The sequence below is a fragment of the Lissotriton helveticus genome, chromosome 8, assembly GCF_964261635.1.
Source record: "Lissotriton helveticus chromosome 8, aLisHel1.1, whole genome shotgun sequence".
Taxonomy (NCBI): domain Eukaryota; kingdom Metazoa; phylum Chordata; class Amphibia; order Caudata; family Salamandridae; genus Lissotriton; species Lissotriton helveticus.
The window spans coordinates 1543186399-1543211666 of record NC_136069.1 but is presented as its reverse complement, the minus strand read 5'-3'; the positions used below and the strand labels follow the sequence as shown (position 1 = coordinate 1543211666).

Sequence of the window (25268 nt, the reverse complement as noted above, 5' to 3'; positions counted from 1 at the left end):
CTTTTTGGAAAAGTGCAGTGAGTTTGTTTCTTGCTATAGCCACTTATGGCCTAAGATGTGTGTTTTTTTTGTTCACACTATCTTTCTCACTATGTAGATGGACAAGCAACATGTGGTCAGGATGGCCGAGTGGTCTAAGGCGCTGCGTTAAGGCCGCAGTCTCTCCTGGAGGTGTGGGTTTGAATCCCACTTCTGACAAAACTTTAAGTCCATTTTGTCTCTGCGTTCCTTCAGAATCTCAGCTAAAAATTGGCAGTGCATATAATATCTGAATAAGTACCAAACTTCAGTTTCAACTGCAAATGAATTTGCCCAATTCTGTCTTCAAGCTCTTATAATATTCTTCTAGCACTAGTGGTGTTTTATGTGTTTTTGGGGGGTGCCTAAAAAATCCCTTTTATTGAAGAAATGGCTTACATTCAGTCTTGTGATATTTTTGGTTTCCAATAAGTAGATTTTTAATTTTATGTAACCTCATTTTCCAATGATCCATTCAAGAGATGTTTCCACTATGAAATGAAGAGCAAGTGGAAAGAGCACAAATGATAGAGCGAGTGAGTGAGATGGGGTGTTGAGGAATGAGAGAATGAAACAAAGACAGAGTGAGTGAACGGCAGGTAGGCATAGAAGAGGAGACTAGAAGTGAAAGTGACTTGCTTTTCCCTGCTCTTGACCTCCCACCCATCTCAAACCAATCACAAACATACCTTCTATGCAACGTTGGTATGCAGAACTTCACTCCTCAGCCAGTGAGGGTGAGTCCCAAGCCAGGGGCTAGAGAGTAAAAGAATGGATGTGCTCAGACGTTCCTTGCTAGGGACAGTTGATCTGAAACAAGGCCTGCTCTCTTGTTTCCAGCAAGGATCTAGAAATTCTGCATGAATGTGCAAGGCACATTGACAGCATACATTTGCATAAACTGCCCCACCTTCTGCCTTCCTACTTCCTGAGCAGTAGTTGTTTGTGTATAGAGAGAAAGGTCGCAGGCAAGGTAATTTTGTGAGTAGGATACAGAACCCTAAATAGCTGGTGAGAGGTATAAGTTATTCTAAAAGCATAAAAACAGTACACCTGTGAAATGAAATGCTTTCATATGTGATCTTCTGTGTTTATTGTCCTGTGCAAAAAGTTGCACCTTGTGTTTGAAGGTTGAAATTATTTCAAGCTTGCATGGACGCAGAAATTTCTGAGTGACTTTTATACATTTCTTAGGACTCTTCACTGTCAGGATGGCCGAGTGGTCTAAGGCGCTGTGTTTAGGCCGCTGTCTCCTCTGGAGGCGTGGGTTCGAATCCCACTTCTGAAATGACTTTTGGAGATATAATCTTCTTCATCAGGATAACATCTGATGGAAGTTGCTTCTGTTCGTCTTCACCTGGGACGTTATTCTGTCCTCGTCTAGTCAAGAGAGCTTGGGTTTCTCATATATTTCTGTTGTACAAAGTCTTGCTGATAAAGTGCAATCCTTACCAAATGAGCTTATGACCCATGTAAGAGCTCATCTAGAAGAGTCATTCTCTTGTATTCCCTGGCCAGACAGGCCATACAAATTTGGAAGAATGCCAAGCACCTGGTAGACAGCTGGACTCCAGCACACTTACAGCAATTTCCTCAGGGCAGTGATCAGGGGCTGCTTAGATTTGCGAATTCCACCCTATGTTGTGACATTGAGATCCCTTGTTGAATTTGCTTTAGTCAGCCAAGATGTGGCTATTGACTCAATTTCAAAGCAGCTTTGGGCCGTTCAAGTGGCTGGTGAATAGCACTTTCTCTTTGTACTCATTAAAGGTCTAAAGAGTTCTTCATAGGTACTGCTCTGTATGGATTGTTCAAAGATCTGTTGGAAATGCTTATAATGGGATAAATAAATTGAGGGCATGCCTTTTCGGTACGCCACTTGCATGGCTGTCTGGCTTGTGGAAGGTGCTGCAAATGCAAGTCAGGATGGCCGAGTGGTCTAAGGCGCTGCGTTCAGGTCGCAGTCTCTTCTGGAGGCGTGGGTTCAAATCCCACTTTTGACAAACTTTTAGTTTAATCTTCTTTTTTCTTGAGGGAGAAAATCAGATCATTTCCCTCACATGGGCTTATATGGTTGTCTTTTTGGAAAAGTGCAGTGAGTTTTTTTCTTGCTATAGCCACTCATGGCCTAAGATGTGTGTTTTTTTTGTTCACACTATCTTTCTCGCTATGTAGATGAACAAGCAACATGTGGTCAGGATGGCTGAGTGGTCTAAGGTGCTGCGTTAAGGCTGCAGTCTCTCCTGGAGGCGTGGGTTCGAATCCCACTTCTGACAAAACTTTAAGTCCATTTTGTCTCTGCGTTCCTTCAGAATCTCAGCTAAAAATTGGCAGTGCATATAATATCTGAATAAGTACCAAACTTCAGTTTCAACGGCAAATGAATTTGCCCAATTCTGTCTTCAAGCTCTTATAATATTCTTCTAGCACTAGTGGTGTTTTATGTGTTTTTTGGGGGGTGCCTAAAAAATCCCTTTTATTGAAGACATGGCTTACATTCAGTCTTGTGATATTTTTGGTTTCCAATAAGTAGATTTTTAATTTTATGTAACCTCATTTTCTAATGATCCATTCAAGAGATGTTTCCACTATGAAATGAAGAGCAAGGGGAAAGAGCACAAATGATAGAGCGAGTGAGTGAGATGGGGTGTTGAGGAAGGAGAGAATGAAACAAAGACAGAGTGAGTGAACGGCAAGTAGGCATAGAAGAGGAGACTAGAAGTGAAAGTGACTTGCTTTTCCCTGCTCTTGACCTCCCACCCATCTCAAACCAATCACAAACATACCTTCTATGCAACGTTGGTATGCAGAACTTCACTCCTCAGCCAGTGAGGGTGAGTCCCAAGCCAGGGGCTAGAGAGCAAAAGAATGGATGTGCTCAGACGTTCCTTGCTAGGGACAGTTGATCTGAAACAAGGCCTGCTCTCTTGTTTCCAGCAAGGATCTAGAAATTCTGCATGAATCTGCAAGGCACATTGACAGCATAAATTTGCATAAGCTGCCCACCTTCTGCCTTCCTACTTCCTGAGCAGTAGTTGTTTGTGTATAAAGAGAGAGGTCGCAGGCAAGATAATTTTGTGAGTAGGATACAGAACCCTAAATAGCTGGTGAGAGGTATAAGTTATTCTAAAAGCATAAAAACAGTACACCTGTGAAATGAAATGCTTTCATATGTGATCTTTTGTGTTTATTGTCCTGTGCAAAAAGTTGCACCTTGTGTTTGAAGGTTGAAATTATTTCAAGCTTGCATGGACGCAGAAATTTCTGAGTGACTTTTATACATTTCTTAGGACTCTTCACTGTCAGGATGTCCGAGTTGTCTAAGGCGCAGTGTTTAGGCTGCAGTCTCCTCTGGAGGCGTGGGTTCGAATCCAACTTCTGAAATGACTTTTGGAGATATAATCTTCTTCATCAGGAAGTCTTGCTGATAAAGTGCAATCCTTACCAAATGAGCTTAGGACCCATGTAAGAGCTCATCTAGAAGAGTCATGCTCTTGTATTCCCTGGCCAGACAGGCCATGCAAATTTGGAAGAATGCCAAGCACCTGGTAGACAGCTGTACTCCAGCACACTTACAGCAATGTCCTCAGGGTTGTGATCAGGGGCTGCTTAGATTTGCGTATTCCACCCTATGTTGTGACATTGAGCTCCCTTGTTGAATTTGCTTTAGTCAGCCAAGATGTGGCTGTTGACTCAATTTCAAAGCAGCTTTAGGCCGTTCAAGTGGCTGGTGAATAGCACTTTCTCTTTGTACGCTTTAAATGTCTAAAGAGTTCTTCATAGGTACTGCTCTGTATGGATTGTTCAAAGATATGTTGGAAATGCTTATAATGGGATAAATAAATTGAGGGCATGCCTTTTCGGTACCAAACTTGCATGGCTGTCTGGCTTGTGGAAGGTGCTGCAAATGCAAGTCAGGATGGCCAAGTGGTCTAAGGCGCTGTGTTCAGGTCGCAGTCTCTTCTCGAGGCGTCGGTTCAAATCCCACTTATGACAAACCTGTGTTTAATCTTCTTTTTTCTTGAGGGAGAAAATCAGATCATTTCCCTCACATGGGCTTATATGGTTGTCTTTTTGGAAAAGTGCAGTGAGTTTTTTTCTTGCTATAGCCACTTATGGCCTAAGATGTGTGTTTTTTTTGTTCACACTATCTTTCTCACTATGTAGATGGACAAGCAACATGTGGTCTGGAAGGCCGAGTGGTCTAAGGCGCTGCGTTAAGGCCGCAGTCTCTCCTGGAGGCGTGAGTTCAAATCCCACTTCTGACAAAACTTTAAGTCCATTTTGTCTCTGCGTTCCTTCAGAATCTCAGCTAAAAATTGGCAGTGCATATAATATCTGAATAAGTACCAAACTTCAGTTTCAACTGCAAATGAATTTGCCCAATTCTGTCTTCAAGCTCTTATAATATTCTTCTAGCACTAGTGGTGTTTTATGTGTTTTTTGGGGGGTGCCTAAAAAATCCCTTTTATTGAAGACATGGCTTACATTCAGTCTTGTGATATTTTTGGTTTCCAATAAGTAGATTTTTAATTTTATGTAACCTCATTTTCTAATGATCCATTCAAGAGATGTTTCCACTATGAAATGAAGAGCAAGGGGAAAGAGCACAAATGATAGAGCGAGTGAGTGAGATGGGGTGTTGAGGAAGGAGAGAATGAAACAAAGACAGAGTGAGTGAACGGCAGGTAGGCATAGAAAAGGAGACTAGAAGTGAAAGTGACTTGCTTTTCCCTGCTCTTGACCTCCCACCCATCTCAAACCAATCACAAACATACCTTCTATGCAACGTTGGTATGCAGAACTTCACTCCTCAGCCAGTGAGGGTGAGTCCCAAGCCAGGGGCTAGAGAGCAAAAGAATGGATGTGCTCAGACGTTCCTTGCTAGGGACAGTTGATCTGAAACAAGGCCTGCTCTCTTGTTTCCAGCAAGGATCTAGAAATTCTGCATGAATGTGCAAGGCACATTGACAGCATAAATTTGCATAAACTGCCCCACCTTCTGCCTTCCTACTTCCTGAGCAGTAGTTGTTTGTGTATAGAGAGAAAGGTCGCAGGCAAGGTAATTTTGTGAGTAGGATACAGAACCCTAAATAGCTGGTGAGAGGTATAAGTTATTCTAAAAGCATAAAAACAGTACACCTGTGAAATGAAATGCTTTCATATGTGATCTTCTGTGTTTATTGTCCTGTGCAAAAAGTTGCACCTTGTGTTTGAAGGTTGAAATTATTTCAAGCTTGCATGGACGCAGAAATTTCTGAGTGACTTTTATACATTTCTTAGGACTCTTGACTGTCAGGATGGCCGAGTGGTCTAAGGCGCTGTGTTTAGGCCGCAGTCTCCTCTGGAGGCGTGGGTTCGAATCCCACTTCTGAAATGACTTTTGGAGATATAATCTTCTTCATCAGGATAACATCTGATGGAAGTTGCTTCTGTTCGTCTTCACCTGGGATGTTATTCTGTCCTCGTCTAGTCAAGAGAGCTTGGGTTTCTCATATATTTCTGTTGTACAAAGTCTTGCTGATAAAGTGCAATCCTTACCAAATGAGCTTATGACCCATGTAAGAGCTCATCTAGAAGAGTCATTCTCTTGTATTCCCTGGCCAGACAGGCAATACAAATTTGGAAGCATGCCAAGCACCTGGTAGACAGCTGGACTCCAGCACACTTACAACAATTTCCTCAGGGCAGTGATCAGGGGCTGCTTAGATTTGCGAATTCCACCCTATGTTGTGACATTGAGATCCCTTGTTGAATTTGCTTTAGTCAGCCAAGATGTGGCTATTGACTCAATTTCAAAGCAGCTTTTTGCCGTTCAAGTGGCTGGTGAATAACACTTTCTCTTTGTACTCATTAGTACTGCTCTGTATGGATTGTTCAAAGATCTGTTGGAAATGCTTATAATGGGATAAATAAATTGAGGGCATGCCTTTTCGGTACCCCACTTGCATGGCTGTCTGGCTTGTGGAAGGTGCTGCAAATGCAAGTCAGGATGGCCGAGTGGTCTAAGGCGCTGCGTTCAGGTCGCAGTCTCTTCTGGAGGCGTGGGTTCAAATCCCACTTTTGACAAACTTTTAGTTTAATCTTCTTTTTTCTTGAGGGAGAAAATCAGATCATTTCCCTCACATGGGCTTATATGGTTGTCTTTTTGGAAAAGTGCAGTGAGTTTTTTTCTTGCTATAGCCACTCATGGCCTAAGATGTGTGTTTTTTTTGTTCACACTATCTTTCTCACTATGTAGATGAACAAGCAACATGTGGTCAGGATGGCCGAGTGGTCTAAGGCGCTGTGTTAAGGCCGCAGTCTCTCCTGGAGGCGTGGGTTCGAATCCCACTTCTGACAAAACTTTAAGTCCATTTTGTCTCTGCGTTCCTTCAGAATCTCAGCTAAAAATTGGCAGTGCATATAATATCTGAATAAGTACCAAACTTCAGTTTCAACTGCAAATGAATTTGCCCAATTCTGTCTTCAAGCTCGTATAATATTCTTCTAGCACTAGTGGTGTTTTATGTGTTTTTGGGGGGTGCCTAAAAAATCCCTTTTATTGAAGAAATGGCTTACATTCAGTCTTGTGATATTTTTGGTTTCCAATAAGTAGATTTTTAATTTTATGTAACCTCATTTTCTAATGATCCATTCAAGAGATGTTTCCAGTATGAAATGAAGAGCAAGGGGAAAGAGTACAAATGATAGAGCCAGTGAGTGAGATGGGGTGTTGAGGAAGGAGAGAATGAAACAAAGACAGAGTGAGTGAACGGCAGGTAGGCATAGAAGAGGAGACTAGAAGTGAAGGTGACTTGCTTTTCCCTGCTCTTGACCTCCCACCCATCTCAAACCAATCACAAACATACCTTCTATGCAACGTTGGTATGCAGAACTTCACTCCTCAGCCAGTGAGGGTGAGTCCCAAGCCAGGGGCTAGAGAGCAAAAGAATGGATGTGCTCAGACGTTCCTTGCTAGGGACAGTTGATCTGAAACAAGGCCTGCTCTCTTGTTTCCAGCAAGGATCTAGAAATTCTGCATGAATCTGCAAGGCACATTGACAGCATAAATTTGCATAAAGTGGCCCACCTTCTGCCTTCCTACTTCCTGAGCAGTAGTTGTTTGTGTATAAAGAGAGAGGTCGCAGGCAAGATAATTTTGTGAGTAGGATACAGAACCCTATATAGCTGGTGAGAGGTATAAGTTATTCTAAAAGCATAAAAACAGTACACCTGTGAAATGAAATGCTTTCATATGTGATCTTCTGTGTTTATTGTCCTGTGCAAAAAGTTGCACCTTGTGTTTGAAGGTTGAAATTATTTCAAGCTTGCATGGACGCAGAAATTTCTGAGTGACTTTTATACATTTCTTAGGACTCTTCACTGTCAGGATGGCCGAGTGGTCTAAGGCGCTGTGTTTAGGCTGCAGTCTTCTCTGGAGGCGTGGTTCGAATCCCAGTTCTGAAATGACTTTTGGAGATATAATCTTCTTCATCAGGATAACATCTGATGGAAGTTGCATCTGTTCGTCTTCACCTGGGACGTTATTCTGTCCTCGTCTAGTCAAGAGAGCTTTGGTTTCTCATATATTTCTGTTGTACAAAGTCTTGCTGATAAAGTGCAATCCTTACCAAATGACCTTATGACCCATGTAAGAGCTCATCTAGAAGAGTCATTCTCTTGTATTCCCTGGCCAGACAGGCCATACAAATTTGGAAGAATGCCAAGCACCTGGTAGACAGCTGGACTCCAGCACACTTACAGCAATTTCCTCAGGGCAGTGATCAGGGGCTGCTTAGATTTGCGAATTCCACCCTATGTTGTGACATTGAGATCCCTTGTTGAATTTGCTTTAGTCAGCCAAGATGTGGCTATTGACTCAATTTCAAAGCAGCTTTGGGCCGTTCAAGTGGCTGGTGAATAGCACTTTCTCTTTGTACGCTTTAAAGGTCTAAAGAGTTCTTCATAGGTACTGCTCTGTATGGATTGTTCAAAGATCTGTTGGAAATGCTTATAATGGGATAAATAAATTGAGGGCATGCCTTTTCGGTACCAAACTTGCATGGCTGTCTGGCTTGTGGAAGGTGCTGCAAATGCAAGTCAAGATGGTTGAGTGGTCTAAGGCGCTGCGTTCAGGTCGCACTCTCTTCTGGAGGCGTGGGTTCAAATCCCACTTATGACAAACCTGTGTTTAATCTTCTTTTTTCTTGAGGGAGAAAATCAGATCATTTCCCTCACATGGGCTTATATGGTTGTCTTTTTGGAAAAGTGCAGTGAGTTTTTTTCTTGCTATAGCCACTTATGGCCTAAGATGTGTGTTTTTTTTGTTCACACTATCTTTCTCACTATGTAGATGGACAAGCAACATGTGGTCAGGATGGCCGAGTGGTCTAAGGCGCTGCGTTAAGGCCGCAGTCTCTCCTGGAGGTGTGGGTTTGAATCCCACTTCTGACAAAACTTTAAGTCCATTTTGTCTCTGCGTTCCTTCAGAATCTCAGCTAAAAATTGGCAGTGCATATAATATCTGAATAAGTACCAAACTTCAGTTTCAACTGCAAATGAATTTGCCCAATTCTGTCTTCAAGCTCTTATAATATTCTTCTAGCACTAGTGGTGTTTTATGTGTTTTTGGGGGGTGCCTAAAAAATCCCTTTTATTGAAGAAATGGCTTACATTCAGTCTTGTGATATTTTTGGTTTCCAATAAGTAGATTTTTAATTTTATGTAACCTCATTTTCCAATGATCCATTCAAGAGATGTTTCCACTATGAAATGAAGAGCAAGTGGAAAGAGCACAAATGATAGAGCGAGTGAGTGAGATGGGGTGTTGAGGAAGGAGAGAATGAAACAAAGACAGAGTGAGTGAACGGCAGGTAGGCATAGAAGAGGAGACTAGAAGTGAAAGTGACTTGCTTTTCCCTGCTCTTGACCTCCCACCCATCTCAAACCAATCACAAACATACCTTCTATGCAACGTTGGTATGCAGAACTTCACTCCTCAGCCAGTGAGGGTGAGTCCCAAGCCAGGGGCTAGAGAGTAAAAGAATGGATGTGCTCAGACGTTCCTTGCTAGGGACAGTTGATCTGAAACAAGGCCTGCTCTCTTGTTTCCAGCAAGGATCTAGAAATTCTGCATGAATGTGCAAGGCACATTGACAGCATAAATTTGCATAAACTGCCCCACCTTCTGCCTTCCTACTTCCTGAGCAGTAGTTGTTTGTGTATAGAGAGAAAGGTCGCAGGCAAGGTAATTTTGTGAGTAGGATACAGAACCCTAAATAGCTGGTGAGAGGTATAAGTTATTCTAAAAGCATAAAAACAGTACACCTGTGAAATGAAATGCTTTCATATGTGATCTTCTGTGTTTATTGTCCTGTGCAAAAAGTTGCACCTTGTGTTTGAAGGTTGAAATTATTTCAAGCTTGCATGGACGCAGAAATTTCTGAGTGACTTTTATACATTTCTTAGGACTCTTCACTGTCAGGATGGCCGAGTGGTCTAAGGCGCTGTGTTTAGGCCGCTGTCTCCTCTGGAGGCGTGGGTTCGAATCCTACTTCTGAAATGACTTTTGGAGATATAATCTTCTTCATCAGGATAACATCTGATGGAAGTTGCTTCTGTTCGTCTTCACCTGGGACGTTATTCTGTCCTCGTCTAGTCAAGAGATCTTGGGTTTCTCATATATTTCTGTTGTACAAAGTCTTGCTGATAAAGTGCAATCCTTACCAAATGAGCTTATGACCCATGTAAGAGCTCATCTAGAAGAGTCATTCTCTTGTATTCCCTGGCCAGACAGGCCATACAAATTTGGAAGAATGCCAAGCACCTGGTAGACAGCTGGACTCCAGCACACTTACAGCAATTTCCTCAGGGCAGTGATCAGGGGCTGCTTAGATTTGCGAATTCCACCCTATGTTGTGACATTGAGATCCCTTGTTGAATTTGCTTTAGTCAGCCAAGATGTGGCTATTGACTCAATTTCAAAGCAGCTTTGGGCCGTTCAAGTGGCTGGTGAATAGCACTTTCTCTTTGTACTCATTAAAGGTCTAAAGAGTTCTTCATAGGTACTGCTCTGTATGGATTGTTCAAAGATCTGTTGGAAATGCTTATAATGGGATAAATAAATTGAGGGCATGCCTTTTCGGTACCCCACTTGCATGGCTGTCTGGCTTGTGGAAGGTGCTGCAAATGCAAGTCAGGATGGCCGAGTGGTCTAAGGCGCTGCGTTCAGGTCGCAGTCTCTTCTGGAGGCGTGGGTTCAAATCCCACTTTTGACAAACTTTTAGTTTAATCTTCTTTTTTCTTGAGGGAGAAAATCAGATCATTTCACTCACATGGGCTTATATGGTTGTCTTTTTGGAAAAGTGCAGTGAGTTTTTTTCTTGCTATAGCCACTCATGGCCTAAGATGTGTGTTTTTTTTGTTCACACTATCTTTCTCGCTATGTAGATGAACAAGCAACATGTGGTCAGGATGGCTGAGTGGTCTAAGGTGCTGCGTTAAGGCTGCAGTCTCTCCTGGAGGCGTGGGTTCGAATCCCACTTCTGACAAAACGTTAAGTCCATTTTGTCTCTGCGTTCCTTCAGAATCTCAGCTAAAAAGTGGCAGTGCATATAATATCTGAATAAGTACCAAACTTCAGTTTCAACGGCAAATGAATTTGCCCAATTCTGTCTTCAAGCTCTTATAATATTCTTCTAGCACTAGTGGTGTTTTATGTGTTTTTTGGGGGGTGCCTAAAAAATCCCTTTTATTGAAGACATGGCTTACATTAAGTCTTGTGATATTTTTGGTTTCCAATAAGTAGATTTTTAATTTTATGTAACCTCATTTTCTAATGATCCATTCAAGAGATGTTTCCACTATGAAATGAAGAGCAAGGGGAAAGAGCACAAATGATAGAGCGAGTGAGTGAGATGGGGTGTTGAGGAAGGAGAGAATGAAACAAAGACAGAGTGAGTGAACGGCAGGTAGGCATAGAAGAGGAGACTAGAAGTGAAAGTGACTTGCTTTTCCCTGCTCTTGACCTCCCACCCATCTCAAACCAATCACAAACATACCTTCTATGCAACGTTGGTATGCAGAACTTCACTCCTCAGCCAGTGAGGGTGAGTCCCAAGCCAGGGGCTAGAGAGCAAAAGAATGGATGTGCTCAGACGTTCCTTGCTAGGGACAGTTGATCTGAAACAAGGCCTGCTCTCTTGTTTCCAGCAAGGATCTAGAAATTCTGCATGAATCTGCAAGGCACATTGACAGCATAAATTTGCATAAGCTGCCCACCTTCTGCCTTCCTACTTCCTGAGCAGTAGTTGTTTGTGTATAAAGAGAGAGGTCGCAGGCAAGATAATTTTGTGAGTAGGATACAGAACCCTAAATAGCTGGTGAGAGGTATAAGTTATTCTAAAAGCATAAAAACAGTACACCTGTGAAATGAAATGCTTTCATATGTGATCTTCTGTGTTTATTGTCCTGTGCAAAAAGTTGCACCTTGTGTTTGAAGGTTGAAAATATTTCAAGCTTGCATGGACGCAGAAATTTCGGAGTGACTTTTATACATTTCTTAGGACTCTTCACTGTCAGGATGTCCGAGTTGTCTAAGGCGCAGTGTTTAGGCTGCAGTCTCCTCTGGAGGCGTGGGTTCGAATCCAACTTCTGAAATGACTTTTGGAGATATAATCTTCTTCATCAGGAAGTCTTGCTGATAAAGTGCAATCCTTACCAAATGAGCTTAGGACCCATGTAAGAGCTCATCTAGAAGAGTCATGCTCTTGTATTCCCTGGCCAGACAGGCCATGCAAATTTGGAAGAATGCCAAGCACCTGGTAGACAGCTGTACTCCAGCACACTTACAGCAATGTCCTCAGGGTTGTGATCAGGGGCTGCTTAGATTTGCGTATTCCACCCTATGTTGTGACATTGAGCTCCCTTGTTGAATTTGCTTTAGTCAGCCAAGATGTGGCTGTTGACTCAATTTCAAAGCAGCTTTAGGCCGTTCAAGTGGCTGGTGAATAGCACTTTCTCTTTGTACGCTTTAAAGGTCTAAAGAGTTCTTCATAGGTACTGCTCTGTATGGATTGTTCAAAGATATGTTGGAAATGCTTATAATGGGATAAATAAATTGAGGGCATGCCTTTTCGGTACCAAACTTGCATGGCTGTCTGGCTTGTGGAAGGTGCTGCAAATGCAAGTCAGGATGGCCAAGTGGTCTAAGGCGCTTTGTTCAGGTCGCAGTCTCTTCTGGAGGCGTGGGTTCAAATCCCACTTATGACAAACCTGTGTTTAATCTTCTTTTTTCTTGAGGGAGAAAATCAGATCATTTCCCTCACATGGGTGCTAACGCGGGATTACTGGTTACTAATTATCTTACCAAATCCCATTTCCTGTCGACTGAATCGTTGGTACCTGTCTTGAGTAAAAGGTAATCTCGCAGTAAACAATCAATTTAAGAACTTACACCACTCTAAATGACCACTGACCAAAATTAAGTTTTAAAGATTTAATATAAAGTCAAAGATAACTGAAGATACAAACTTCTCAAAATGAGATTCAAGAGGTAGATCGGTATCACTATGAACATGAACTTTTTGAATAGTCTGAGTCTGAAAAACAGAATAATAAGTACAAGTTCGAAAACCATCAGAGTTGCCAAAATGGATACAAGTTGCAACCTCAAAGTCATTACAGAAAAGAAAATTAAGGTTAGTCTGTCCCTACACTACACTAAATGACATCCCTACTTAGCAAGATCTTAACCCTCTAGGTGTCAGCCGTGGTGACTTCCTAAGAAGATCACGCACTTCTCTTTGTCTCTTCTCTGATAATGGGTCTCTCCTGATCAGCCTATCTGCCTACCCATCCGCTTCCTTAGGCTCCCAAAATCATCTGCTCTGCTCTCCTCCCGGGTCACTTTCCCTAATACCAAATCACATTTCCAATAGAAACGCCCCTTGGGACGCCCCTCACGTGGTACATCTTTGCGCGGTAAACTCCATGATGGTACTCTTGAAGACCCTCGTTATAGTTGACCTTGGTTCCCAGGCGGCTTCTTCAGTGCGCTGATACCCCCTGAAATTCCTGGAAACTCCTACAGGCCTGCGCAAGGCGCCACTGAACAAAGTCCCTTTCATTCGAGCTGATTAGGACCTTCGCACCTGCATACAGCTCGTCCTGCAGTGGGCCTCAAATTCCAGACTTCACCATATCTTAGGCCATAAAACACTCTCAGAGCTCCATACTGGACACCTCACGACCTCTCCTCTAACGAGCACATGACGATTTAAACTACATGACATTATCTGTTCTGGCCTACTTGATTTACATGCAGCAGGTTCCTGCACTCTTAAAACGTTAACTTGATTTAAACAGCAAACATTCTTAACTAGCATACGTTTCTAAAATAACACATCTATAAAGCATATACTTTTAACCCTAAGTTCAATAGTACATTTTGGAAGAACCATGTCGACCTTATCTCACATTAATTTAGCAGCACGTTCAGGTTTGCTGTGAATTGCCCTAAGGCCTACACAAAATACTGGAATCCAAAGTTACATTTAATTTGGACATGACTCTTTTTAACATGAGAACATGAGGTTTTCACATATATTCCAACATTTCTACATTTAATCTCACACCGTTATTATTATAGTTACTCTACTTAACATTCTATACATTTCGCTATTGAATATAAAACACTCGTGTGCAAAACATGTTTAAACTAACTACGTGCTTGTAAATATGGCGTACTTATACATTTTTTTCAAACTTGTGCTCTCTCAGTCCCCCCTTTGATGACCTTTAGGGGTCATCATTACCATGACACTAAAATGTAGAACCTTTAAAGTGAAGACAGGGCAGTACCACTTCTTTTCATACTCTCTAATGCTTTCAGACTCTTATATTGAGTGTCCTGCATCGCTGTCAACTCTTCTTCCTGTTTCTTCATAGCTCTCTGTAACCTATTTGCTCTATACCATTGATACAAACGCACCAATCCCCACAAAGTGATTACACAAATCATTACTATGATGATGGGCTTCAATATGTACCAAACGATACCCTTTCCTAAGTTGGCAAACCAACTTCCAACTTTACCCATTCCATGACCTACTTTTTCCCACACATTTACCTTTGCCAGGTCCTCAATTTCGTAGTGTATGGCAGTGATGTTTTGTATATACTTCTCTAGAGGCTTTGAATTGTCTGGAATGTAAGTACAGCATTCCTGTACCTTCAAGGCCCTACAGACTCCTCCCTCTTTTGCTAACAGAACATCTAAAGCAAGTCGGTTCTGAAGAACCATTGCCCTAATCGATTGCATCTCCCCCTCTATCAGCATCAAGGATCTTGCAGTACTGGCAGACAGTCTATCTACGACTGTAGCTAACCTCCTGATCTTAATGTCATTCATTATCAATCCTAAGAAAGGGAATGCAGCACCTATTACATCCCCAACTACTTCTGCTGCACCCAGCCCTCGCTTCCATCTAGTTGATATTTCTTTCTTAGGCGTGTCTAAATTCTCAACATGATATATTTTAGGGAAGACAACAGCCAGATAGCATGATCCGTACCAATTATCTGGTAACTTCACATAGGCATATTTTCCACATACAAAATATACATTTGGTATTGCTTGCATCCCTTTCATGAAGTTCTTAGAGTAATACTCCAATTGAAAGGCATGTTCACAATTGACTTGTCCTACATAAACGTTTTCATAATAGGAGTAACTCCTGTGAATGCACAGTTTCCCCCGTTTCTCCTTATCCAAAGCAATTGGACCAATACTACCTTTTCGTTGTTGTGCCCTTTCCTCCTTGGTCCAATCTGTTTCCCCTTGTCCTGATGCCTTCAATATCTTCTGCCTCCTGTATCTAGTATCTACCTGTGCTATAAACTTTTTCTCAACTTCTGATATTTGACAAGTCAGATTGTTGATTCGAGCATGTGAAGTATCTAACGTTCTCCATGGAATAAACCATTTGTGTAACCTGTCTTCGCTTTTGTAGTAGTCCCATTTGTTCAAATGCTTGAAATTCGGAACCTCTGGCAATGTCGAGTCGAAATTCGAGAAGTAATACTCAAATCCGTCTCGTCCATAAAACATACTTAACAATAAACTGCACGTTATCCCATAGGTCAACGGGAGATGATGGTATTTGATACCCTCCTCCACCGAAATTGGTAATTGCATACAGACATAGCAATCCTTTACCTCCATGGCATCAACATATTCATAAAGCAACTTAGCATAAGCATTTGACTTGTAATTCCCCTGTGACTCATCCATGTGTAACCTTTTTACTTCTGCATCTAACAACGCTTTGTCTTTCTCATTGATGTTTCCCTTCTCCTTAATAATGGTAGTTCTCGGTGTTGACACTCCCTTATCCTCCTTAACTGTGGTTCCATCCCCTTCGTGTCCCGCTAGGAATGAAACAGTTACCACTAAAATTATAAGAGAAACCACTACTCCTAAAAATGTAACAGCTATACATTTTGCCCTGCGGTTCGGGTTGCCAGCCTCCATGTTCTCAAACAGTGTAGTTTTCGACTTTCTTCCAGCATTTACTTCCTCTTCTTTTCAAACAAAGTCTTTCTCTCTTGCAATGTCTTTCTTGGAACACTTGGAAGCTTGACAATTTATTTCCGCAAAACAGTTCAAAGTCCAGTAAAATAGACAACCCTAGCCCTTCTCCATCCGCTTAAAGGAAACCCCTACCATTTTTTTTTCTTCTTCCACTCGGCGCTAGGTTATCTTGCAACAATTTACAATTTCTTTTCAAAAGTCTTATTTTCGTCTGAAGTTATGTATGACTCAAGGAGTGACACTACTTCTTCATAAACGTCCATCCGAAGTATCATTCCCTCAGGTTCTGGACAGTTCGTACCACACCATGGAAAGTCAACCTTTTCTAGGATTATTCTCCTTATTTCGCTCAAGACAAGTGGACGGACGAAATTGAGAGTTAGCGTTTTTTCAATTTCCAATCCTGGTACTATCAGTTCTATATCTACAATTACAAAGGGGTCCGTTCTAATCAAGATCACTTTCTTCACCTTTCCAGTTCTGCGCCCCTTTGAAGACATTCACAATATGGTATTAGTCCACAACAATAAGCGCTCCTAGCATTTCTACTACTCGCTCAAGCATTTCCAAACGAAGAAGAGTTCCCTCCAATATTGGATATCGTGAACAGCAAACTGGAAACTCAACTGTCTCTAAAAGCAATTTTCTTATTCCACTCAGAAGAGCAGGATGAACGATGTTGAGTGTCAGCAACCTTTCGGTCTCCGCTCCTGGCAGTAGAAACTTTATTTGCACTGTGATGATCGGGTCAGTTCTGATCAGTTCCACTTCCCTGATCCTCCCTGTTCTGTGTCTCCCAGACATCTGCCACGAGGTAGGTCCAGTCGGGAGTAGAGTATCTTCTGCTAGGCACTCGCACCCTATTTGATCTTCTAAGACCCTCCTCGGCTTGATCCTGGATATCTTCTTCTGGATCTGAGTCTTCGGATATAGGAGTGAGCGTTTCTTCCTGGGCCGACCTCAAACTTAGCCTTCTTCTCCTTGTTGGCCAAGTGGCAGCTCCAAGCCTTATTCTCCTATTCCTTGTCCTCCCACTTGGTTCTTGGTCGCTCCGATACGGATCTGAGTCTGAGTCGTATTCACTTCTGCTCTCTCCTTCAGTTGCGTCTTCTGTCTCACTGCCGTCCTGCCTTCGCTCTTCTTCTGAATCCGATGCGTTCCCAACTTCCTCCGACACCTCCTCAGCTGCCCCAATCCCTTCTTGCGACTCTTCTTCCACTTCCGGGCTTTCGTCTGGGATGGGAGCTGTTCCTTCTAGAGGTGCTGGAACTCTTCTAGTATGGGATGCATGGATCCAATTTGGCAGCCCCCCGCACTTCACCGCGGTGTTCGTTATCAGGATTACCTGAAAGGGCCCACGCCAGCGAACATCTAGGCAGTTCTTCCGGACGTGCTTTTTAACCAGGACCCAGTCCCCTGGGTTCAGGTCATGACACAGGTTCCTCGCTGCTGGAACTTCAGCCGCATGCACCTGAAGGGACACAGAATGGATGGCGTCAGACAGTCCTTTACAATAATCCAAGATCAGATCATCTGTAATATTCAATAGAGCAGTAGTTGGAACTGTAGGAAGTCTCATGGCCCTCCCCATCAGGATCTCGTGGGGAGAGAGACCTGTCCTCCTATCTGGCGTGCTGCGCATGCTCATGAGCACTAATGGAAGAGCATCTGGCCAACTCAAGGATGTGGATGCCACTACTTTAGCCAATCTATTCTTCAAAGTGCCATTCACTTGTTCCACAATTCCTGAAGCTTCTGGTCGATAACTACAATGCAGCTTTTGATCGATATTCAGTGTGGAGCATAACATCTTCACTATTTCGCTGTTAAAATGTTTTCCTCTGTCCGATTCCAAAGAGGCAGGCACCCCGAAGCGCGGTATCAACTCCCTGAGCAACAATTTAGCCACTGTGAGTGTATCGCACCTACGTGTAGGGTACGCTTCAACCCATCTGGAAAATACGCATACAATCACCAACACATACCGAAGGCGATTGACTCTTGGCATCTCGATGAAGTCTAGTTGCATTCTATTGAAAGGCCCCCCCGACCTCCCAATGTGACTCAGTGTGACTGGTGTTCGTTTGCCTACGTTCAGTTGTTGGCAGGTAACACATCGCTTACATACTGATTCTGCTGCTATTCTGAATTTCGGGCAATACCAAGTCTGCCTAAAAACTCTCATCATAGCGTCCCTTCCTAGATGTACTGGACCATGTATTTCTCTCGCCATGGGATTAGCTAATTCTTCAGGTAACACAGCTCTCCCATCTGCTGAAACCCAGAAATCCATTTCACTTCGCACACAACCTGCTATTTCCCATGCCTTTTTCTCTGTTTCAGGTGCGTTCTCCTGCATTATTCTTAAATCCTCCCAAGTGTCTACAGTTTCTAACATCATACTTAATTCAGTCTTTTCTTCTGCACCTTCTATTTCCACCTTTGAGAAAGAATAACTTTGTTCCGCACAATAGCGTGCGACTTCATCAGCATATCTATTACCTTGTGACACAAAATCTGTATTCTTAGTATGAGCTACACACTTCACTACTGCAATGTCAACAGGACCTTGTAATGCTTCTATCAGCAATCGCACAAATTCTCCATTTCGAATGGGCGAACCAGAGGAGGTCATGTAACCCCTCTGAGACCACAACTGCCCGAAATCATGAACCACACCGAAACCATATTGGCTGTTCGTGTAGATGGTGACTCTCTTTCCATTTCCTGCTATGCAGGCACGAGTTAGAGCAATAATCTCTGCTACCTGTGCGGAATGTACTCCTTCCAGGCAAGCGGCTTCTACAACTCCAGTAATAGTACAAACAGCATAAGCTGCTCTCAACCGACCAGTATCGTCTCTTAAACATGAGCCATCAACAAAGTAAATTTCATCGGGGTCTGACAATGGCTCATCCACAATATCTGGTCTGGGTTTCGTGCATAGTTCAGTCACATCAAGGCAATCGTGGTCTTCACATCCTTCGCCTTCTATTACCGAAGGTAATGGCATCAAAGTAGCAGGATTCAAGACAGAGCATCTCCTGAGAGTCACGTTTTCTGCGGCAAGTATAACTTGCTCATAACGCGTGAGCCTGCTATTGGTCAGATGCTGCGTCTTCGTCCTGGTCATTAACAATTCAACTGAATGCGGTACATACACCACCACTGGATGTCCCATCACAATACTTTCGCTCCTTTCAATGCTGACACCCGTTGCAGCAACGGATTTGAGACATCCGGGCAACGCTGCGGCTACTGGATCTAATGTAGCCGAAAAGTATGCAACTGGTCTACGGGCATTACCGTGGGTCTGTGCCAAGACTGACAAAGCACATCCCTCTCTCTCACAGCAATAGAGTGAAAATGACTTTTCGTAATCTGGCATTCCCAGAGCCGGAGCACGACATAAATCGTCTCTCAGCTGTAAAAACGCCACCAGACATTCTTCATCCCATGGTACCGGATCACTCACCTCCTTGTGCGTCAGTTTCTGTAAGGGCTTTGCTTTCAGTGAAAAGTTAACTATCCACTGTCGGCAGAAACCCACCATTCCTAGGAACATTCTAACCTCTCTCTGAGTTGTAGGCGCATTCATTTTCATTATCACCTCAATCCTCTCTGGGGACACCTTACGTTTCCCTTTTTCCAACCTGTGCCCTAGATACTGTACCTCTGTCAGACAATACTGCAACTTGCTCGGAGATACCTTATGTCCATTTTCAGCTAAATGATTCAGTAAGGCAATTGAATCTACTTTACAAGCTTCCTCTGTTTCTGACGCAACAAGTAGGTCATCTATGTACTGTACCAGAACCGAGTTCTGTGGCAGTACTAGATTCTCAAGATTCTTTTTCAACAACTGATTAAAGATGGATGGACTGTCTGTGAATCCTTGTGGGATTCGACACCATGTTAAAACGCGATCTTCCATTTTAAACGCAAAAAGGTACCTGCTCTCTTCATCCAATGGGATTGAAAAGAAAGCCTGACAAAGATCTATCACTGTGAACCATTCTGCTTGACATGGTATTTGAAACAATATTACTGATGGATTCGGTACCACGGGACAACATGAAACGACTATGTTGTTAATTTTTCGTAAATCCTGAACTATCCTAAACTTCCCGCTAGGTTTCTGCAAACCCATAATCGGGGAGTTACAAGGACTGCCCACGATTTCCTTCAGTATTCCCTGCTGTATCATTGACTCGATCACAGGCTTTATTCCCGCAATCGTTTCCTGGGACAATTTGTATTGAGGCGTTCTTGGAAACTCAACATTTGGTTTTACCAGAATTTTTACCGGTTCTACCCCTTTAATCAATCCTATATCTTCTCCTGTGAAATCCCACACCTCTGACGCCACTGCATCTCTTAAGTCTTGTGGAAGATCTTCTACAGTCAGAGTAGGATATAGTTCTACACAGAATTTTGAATTGGCCACCTTAAAGGTAGCATCATCGTCGGTAGTCTGTACCTCCACTCCTTGTGGGGTGCAGTATATGGTGCAATTCAATTTGCATAACAAATCCCTACCTAACAGACATACCGGACTCGAGTCACAAACCACAAACTGATGTTCGTTCATGTGGTTTCCAATTTTCACAGACACTGGTTCTGTCAAGGGACTAGTCATTCTTTTATTTGCGACTCCTACCACTTGAATTGTTTCCCCTGACATTGGCAAGTCTGGAACTACCGCTGATCTCAGAGTCGAACGAGTAGCCCCAGTGTCCACTAAGAACGTAGTGGGACACCCTGCCACTTCTGCCTCAACAAATGGCCCTCTCTGATCCACTTCTAGAACTGCCCCGAGGGTACAGTCTTCTTCACTGCTCACCCGTTGTCCTGTCAATGGATCAATGTAATAACATTTTTCTTCCTCGATAAACAGAGGCATTTGTTTAAAGACCTTTCCTCCAGCTGCTATCTTCGGTGGCTGTGGGAATTGGGCCCGTGGAGCCGAAGTCCCCCCTTTGGCCACCTTACTGCTTGGGACTGTCACTTTTTGCACTGGGTCTTCTTGGACCTGCTCTTCTACTTCTAGCTCTCCGTTTTCAGGGTTAAAGGGACACTCGCGTCGCCAATGCCCCACCTGATGACACAGATGACACTTTGTCGTTTTCTTTAAAGTGGCAAAGTCTATCCTAGGTCTCTGCCCTTCTTCATTATCTTTGCTCTGACCATTTGGTTTTCGTCCCATCCCCTGCTTCTGCTGGCCACCCTTCCCAGCGGACTGCATTTGCACCACCATCAATTTCTCCTTTAGATTCTTGGCTTTAGAATCTATCTCGTCACTGCAGTACCTCGCATATCGTAAAATCTCATCTAGTGGTTTGTTCTGCCAACAGATTAAATGTTGCTGTATCATCAAACAAATATCAGGTCTCAACCCCAAGACAAACTTTGACACGAACTGCCCTATGTCTTTGGGATCCATTACATCTAGTCCACTGTATTGCTTGAATGTTTTCAACAATCTTTCATAAAACTCGTGAACTGTCTCCTTGAGTTCCTGCCTTGTTCGGTCTATTTTTACCCAATCTATATCCTGTGGTGGTACCTTATCTTTCAGCCATGCTATTACCCTTTCATACTTTCGCATGACAATCTCAGATGGTCCATTTGTTCGAACATCCCTCAATGGTTCAGCATTTGGCCATTCGACACTAGTCTTACAAGGGGTCCATAGATCAGATGGGACCACGATGTCAAACAACGTGTTCAAATCTATCCACAGTACTTTCGAGATTTTAACGAACCTCTCTACCTGCTTATACCATTCGACTGGATTGTCCCGCAACTTCGGAAATGAGTTGGTAAATGCGGCTAAGTCTCCTCTACTCCAGGGCACATGTACATAATTTCCATTTGATATTTCTCGCAAAGGGAATGCCTCCATCTGCATTACCCTTCCCTCAGGGGTCATCACATTTGTACTTCGCCTAACTGTGCCCTTTTTCGACCACCTTTCTTCCCATTTATCCAGTTCTCTCCACACTCTTATCCCTGTTACCAATTCTCTTATGTGTGTTTTTAATCCAGTAGTTCTCTTCTCATCTAGATCTTGGTCTGCGTACTGTAATCTGTGGTTGCTCTGCAATGCCCTTGTCCTAGACAAATCCACGGCATACTTGTCTGCCAAATCAGTCAGTTTTTCATGAAACGCTCTAGCTTTCCTAGTAATATCCTTTGCCATGAACAATAACTCATCCTGTTCATACAATTCTATCCTTTCCAAAGGCAATGTTCCATCTATTATCTCATCAACATCTGATTTTAAACTGGTAACATCAAGCCTTTTTGCCTTTATTTCAGCTTTCAAGACACTCAATTTAGCTCCTCCATCCGCATCTCTCCCATCCCAGCTCCGAGATCTACGTTTAGGTATTGGTGAATTATAGGGAGTCCTCCCCTGTTCCCATCTCTCTAAGTCCCATGCCTTTCCATCTTCTCGGGGTGGGTGGTGAAACACTCCTTCATGCCTCATAGCCCCTCTCTCCCCCTCCGGGCTAGTTTCACAGGATGCAGGGTAAGATGTTCCATTACTCCCTCTTTCTTCCCTACTTCCCTGTGATTCCTGATTATTCGAGGCGTGGCGGGACCTATCGCTGTTCTCCTTTCTCCAATGTTGAACGTCTTCCCCAAGTGTATGATGAAGGCACCTAAACCTATTCTGGAAAGCCCGTACCGCCTCATCTCCTCCTTTCCCCCAGAGACGGGACATTTCCTCACATTCTACAATCCTAGTATTTTGTTCCGGCTGTTCTCTCTGATTTGTAGGACATGCATCCCCTCTATTCTCTTGACTTTGGCCTTCCCGGCCCTGACTGCTTTCGCTGGCCCCACAATGAGATACAGTCCCGTTACCCCTGCTTTCCCACTCTGGTTCCGTTCTTGTCCTGTTACTCGGAGATACTATGGACCCGTCCCATTCCCTCAAATCAGCTCTTAACTCTGAAAAAGATCTTGGCCGCGGTCCCCTTAGATCCATTGGTCCTCTCGGACCTCCCTGTTCTGAATTGGGACCGACAGTTGTGTCTAATGGGGTATTCCATGTTACCGAACCTGGCAATTGTTTCCATGCATTCGTCACATTATTCCTCCTTTCCATCTCAACCCTTTCCCTATCCAATTGCCTTTGTTGTTCCCCTCTATCTCTCTCAGAATTATAGATCGAAACTATGGGTCCTATGGTAACAGGCACTTGAAGAGCGTCTGGCAATCCCACAGACTCAACCCTTTCTGTGGTTGGCGTTTTCTGCACCACAAACCTTCCCACTACACTCTGTACAGTGTTGTTTGGAGGTGTTTCTCCGCCTTTGCTAGGTGTCCATTCCGATATAGGGAGTGGTGTATATCCCTCTATCTCATTCCCGTCTTCCCTTGCGAGCCCTCTATCTTCTATTAACTCCACTCTCGGAGGTGGTCTATCCATTAACAATCTGTTTATCTGATTGTCCTCCGACTCGCTTTCCTCGTCTTCTTCCATGAGGTTTCCTCCTCCTGACACCTCCCTCATCGGATACATTTTTTCCACCTCAATAGTCTGTACCCTCCAACACTTTTCCTCCTCATCCCATTTGGAATCTCGCACTGCCCTTACCGATCGCGTCAGCCTTTGTTGACGCCTGTTCAAATTTCGGTCGTGTGCAGCCTTAATCCATGCATTAAGAGCCTCAAACTGTGTTGGTCTGGGCGAGGGTTTCAATGAGGACATGGTTGCTTTCAGCCGATGTAACACCTCTAATTTAAACGTCCCGTACCTCGGGAACTGCATTTCCTCATTTCCTTCCGTAAGCTTATTCCAAGCCCCAATCCACAATATCGTATGCAGCCCCACATTCGTTGCCATATAATGAGCTGGCGTACCCTCTGGGGGAGCCTCTTCCCCGTAATAATGTTCACTTCGTTTACGTTTAAAAATCCCTTTCAAACACTTAAAACACTTCATGATTTCTCTTTTCTCCGCGTTTGTTTACTTCCTGATGATATTCCACCAATCTCAGCCCCGTTCTTACTAACTGGCCTATCCGTACGCGGCTTTCCTCCGACGTCACTCTAGCCGCCCAACCAGAGCGCGGCTCTAGCTAACGTCACACCAACCGCTCAATCAGAGCGCGGCTCTAGCCGACGTCACCCGTCCCCCTTCGCAGCAGTTCCCCTCCTTTCTCAGCTCGTCTCCTCGGTCATGCACGCATCCCATTCATACTCTGAAAAATGATTACTTCCGTCCAAGCGATCACCTTTCTTTGACTGTACGCCCACAGTCTTTCTGTAGTTGTCACCCTAACTTGGCGAAATGTCTTTCCGATTACTTCCAGACAATCGCCTTCTCCGATAGGTTACTCACACACAGTAACTTTCGACCAGCGTCCGTTACTCATACACACACTCTTACACTCCCCCTATCTTGGATCCACGGCGGTCAATGGTACCTCGTGACCTCCGTACTATGGTCGACAACTACCCTGGATGTTCGATACACCCAAAACCACTTAAGCTCTGGCCTGAACTTAAGATTTCACCAGTTAACCCGTTTACCAGGTTACCAGTTTACCAGGTTGCGCGCGCTCACAACCTTCTCTCTTTCACACTACAGGCATTCAACTCCGCAAGACATTACCATACAAATACAACACAAAACACCGCAATCTGTTCACGCATGACCCTTTTTATACTCACTCTCCGATACTGCTGCTTTTCTCGCACCGCCTGCACCTTTCGGCACACGATTCTTCCGCTGCTCGTCTCTCGGCGTCTCGGGCCTTGGGGTAAACTAACCTCTCTAGATTACCTTCCTCAAGAAGATAACCATCCTCACTCTGCTACCAACTGCTAACGCGGGATTACTGGTTACTAATTATCTTACCAAATCCCATTTCCTGTCGACTGAATCGTTGGTACCTGTCTTGAGTAAAAGGTAATCTCGCAGTAAACAATCAATTTAAGAACTTACACCACTCTAAATGACCACTGACCAAAATTAAGTTTTAAAGATTTAATATAAAGTCAAAGATAACTGAAGATACAAACTTCTCAAAATGAGATTCAAGAGGTAGATCGGTATCACTATGAACATGAACTTTTTGAATAGTCTGAGTCTGAAAAACAGAATAATAAGTACAAGTTCGAAAACCATCAGAGTTGCCAAAATGGATACAAGTTGCAACCTCAAAGTCATTACAGAAAAGAAAATTAAGGTTAGTCTGTCCCTACACTACACTAAATGACATCCCTACTTAGCAAGATCTTAACCCTCTAGGTGTCAGCCGTGGTGACTTCCTAAGAAGATCACGCACTTCTCTTTGTCTCTTCTCTGATAATGGGTCTCTCCTGATCAGCCTATCTGCCTACCCATCCGCTTCCTTAGGCTCCCAAAATCATCTGCTCTGCTCTCCTCCCGGGTCACTTTCCCTAATACCAAATCACATTTCCAATAGAAACGCCCCTTGGGACGCCCCTCACGTGGTACATCTTTGCGCGGTAAACTCCATGATGGTACTCTTGAAGACCCTCGTTATAGTTGACCTTGGTTCCCAGGCGGCTTCTTCAGTGCGCTGATACCCCCTGAAATTCCTGGAAACTCCTACAGGCCTGCGCAAGGCGCCACTGAACAAAGTCCCTTTCATTCGAGCTGATTAGGACCTTCGCACCTGCATACAGCTCGTCC

At 43.6% G+C, this 25268-nt stretch overlaps 10 non-coding genes across 10 annotated transcripts; all 10 read left to right on the top strand.

The window, feature by feature from the left end:
- The first annotated feature begins 115 nt into the window (after positions 1–115).
- On the top strand, positions 116–198 carry TRNAL-AAG (transfer RNA leucine (anticodon AAG)). Its single transcript has one exon. It is a non-coding gene; the product is annotated as a tRNA-Leu (tRNA).
- A 1025-nt stretch (positions 199–1223) lies between these two features.
- TRNAL-UAG (transfer RNA leucine (anticodon UAG)) lies at positions 1224–1306 on the top strand. The gene has a single exon. It is a non-coding gene; the product is annotated as a tRNA-Leu (tRNA).
- A 632-nt stretch (positions 1307–1938) lies between these two features.
- TRNAL-CAG (transfer RNA leucine (anticodon CAG)) lies at positions 1939–2021 on the top strand. Its single transcript has one exon. It is a non-coding gene; the product is annotated as a tRNA-Leu (tRNA).
- A 190-nt stretch (positions 2022–2211) lies between these two features.
- Positions 2212–2294, top strand: TRNAL-AAG (transfer RNA leucine (anticodon AAG)). Its single transcript has one exon. It is a non-coding gene; the product is annotated as a tRNA-Leu (tRNA).
- Positions 2295–5312: 3018 nt separating this feature from the next.
- Positions 5313–5395, top strand: TRNAL-UAG (transfer RNA leucine (anticodon UAG)). The gene has a single exon. It is a non-coding gene; the product is annotated as a tRNA-Leu (tRNA).
- A 609-nt stretch (positions 5396–6004) lies between these two features.
- TRNAL-CAG (transfer RNA leucine (anticodon CAG)) lies at positions 6005–6087 on the top strand. The gene has a single exon. It is a non-coding gene; the product is annotated as a tRNA-Leu (tRNA).
- A 190-nt stretch (positions 6088–6277) lies between these two features.
- On the top strand, positions 6278–6360 carry TRNAL-AAG (transfer RNA leucine (anticodon AAG)). The gene has a single exon. It is a non-coding gene; the product is annotated as a tRNA-Leu (tRNA).
- Positions 6361–8371: 2011 nt separating this feature from the next.
- Positions 8372–8454, top strand: TRNAL-AAG (transfer RNA leucine (anticodon AAG)). Its single transcript has one exon. It is a non-coding gene; the product is annotated as a tRNA-Leu (tRNA).
- A 1740-nt stretch (positions 8455–10194) lies between these two features.
- TRNAL-CAG (transfer RNA leucine (anticodon CAG)) lies at positions 10195–10277 on the top strand. The gene has a single exon. It is a non-coding gene; the product is annotated as a tRNA-Leu (tRNA).
- Positions 10278–10467: 190 nt separating this feature from the next.
- TRNAL-AAG (transfer RNA leucine (anticodon AAG)) lies at positions 10468–10550 on the top strand. Its single transcript has one exon. It is a non-coding gene; the product is annotated as a tRNA-Leu (tRNA).
- Positions 10551–25268: the final 14718 nt, after the last annotated feature.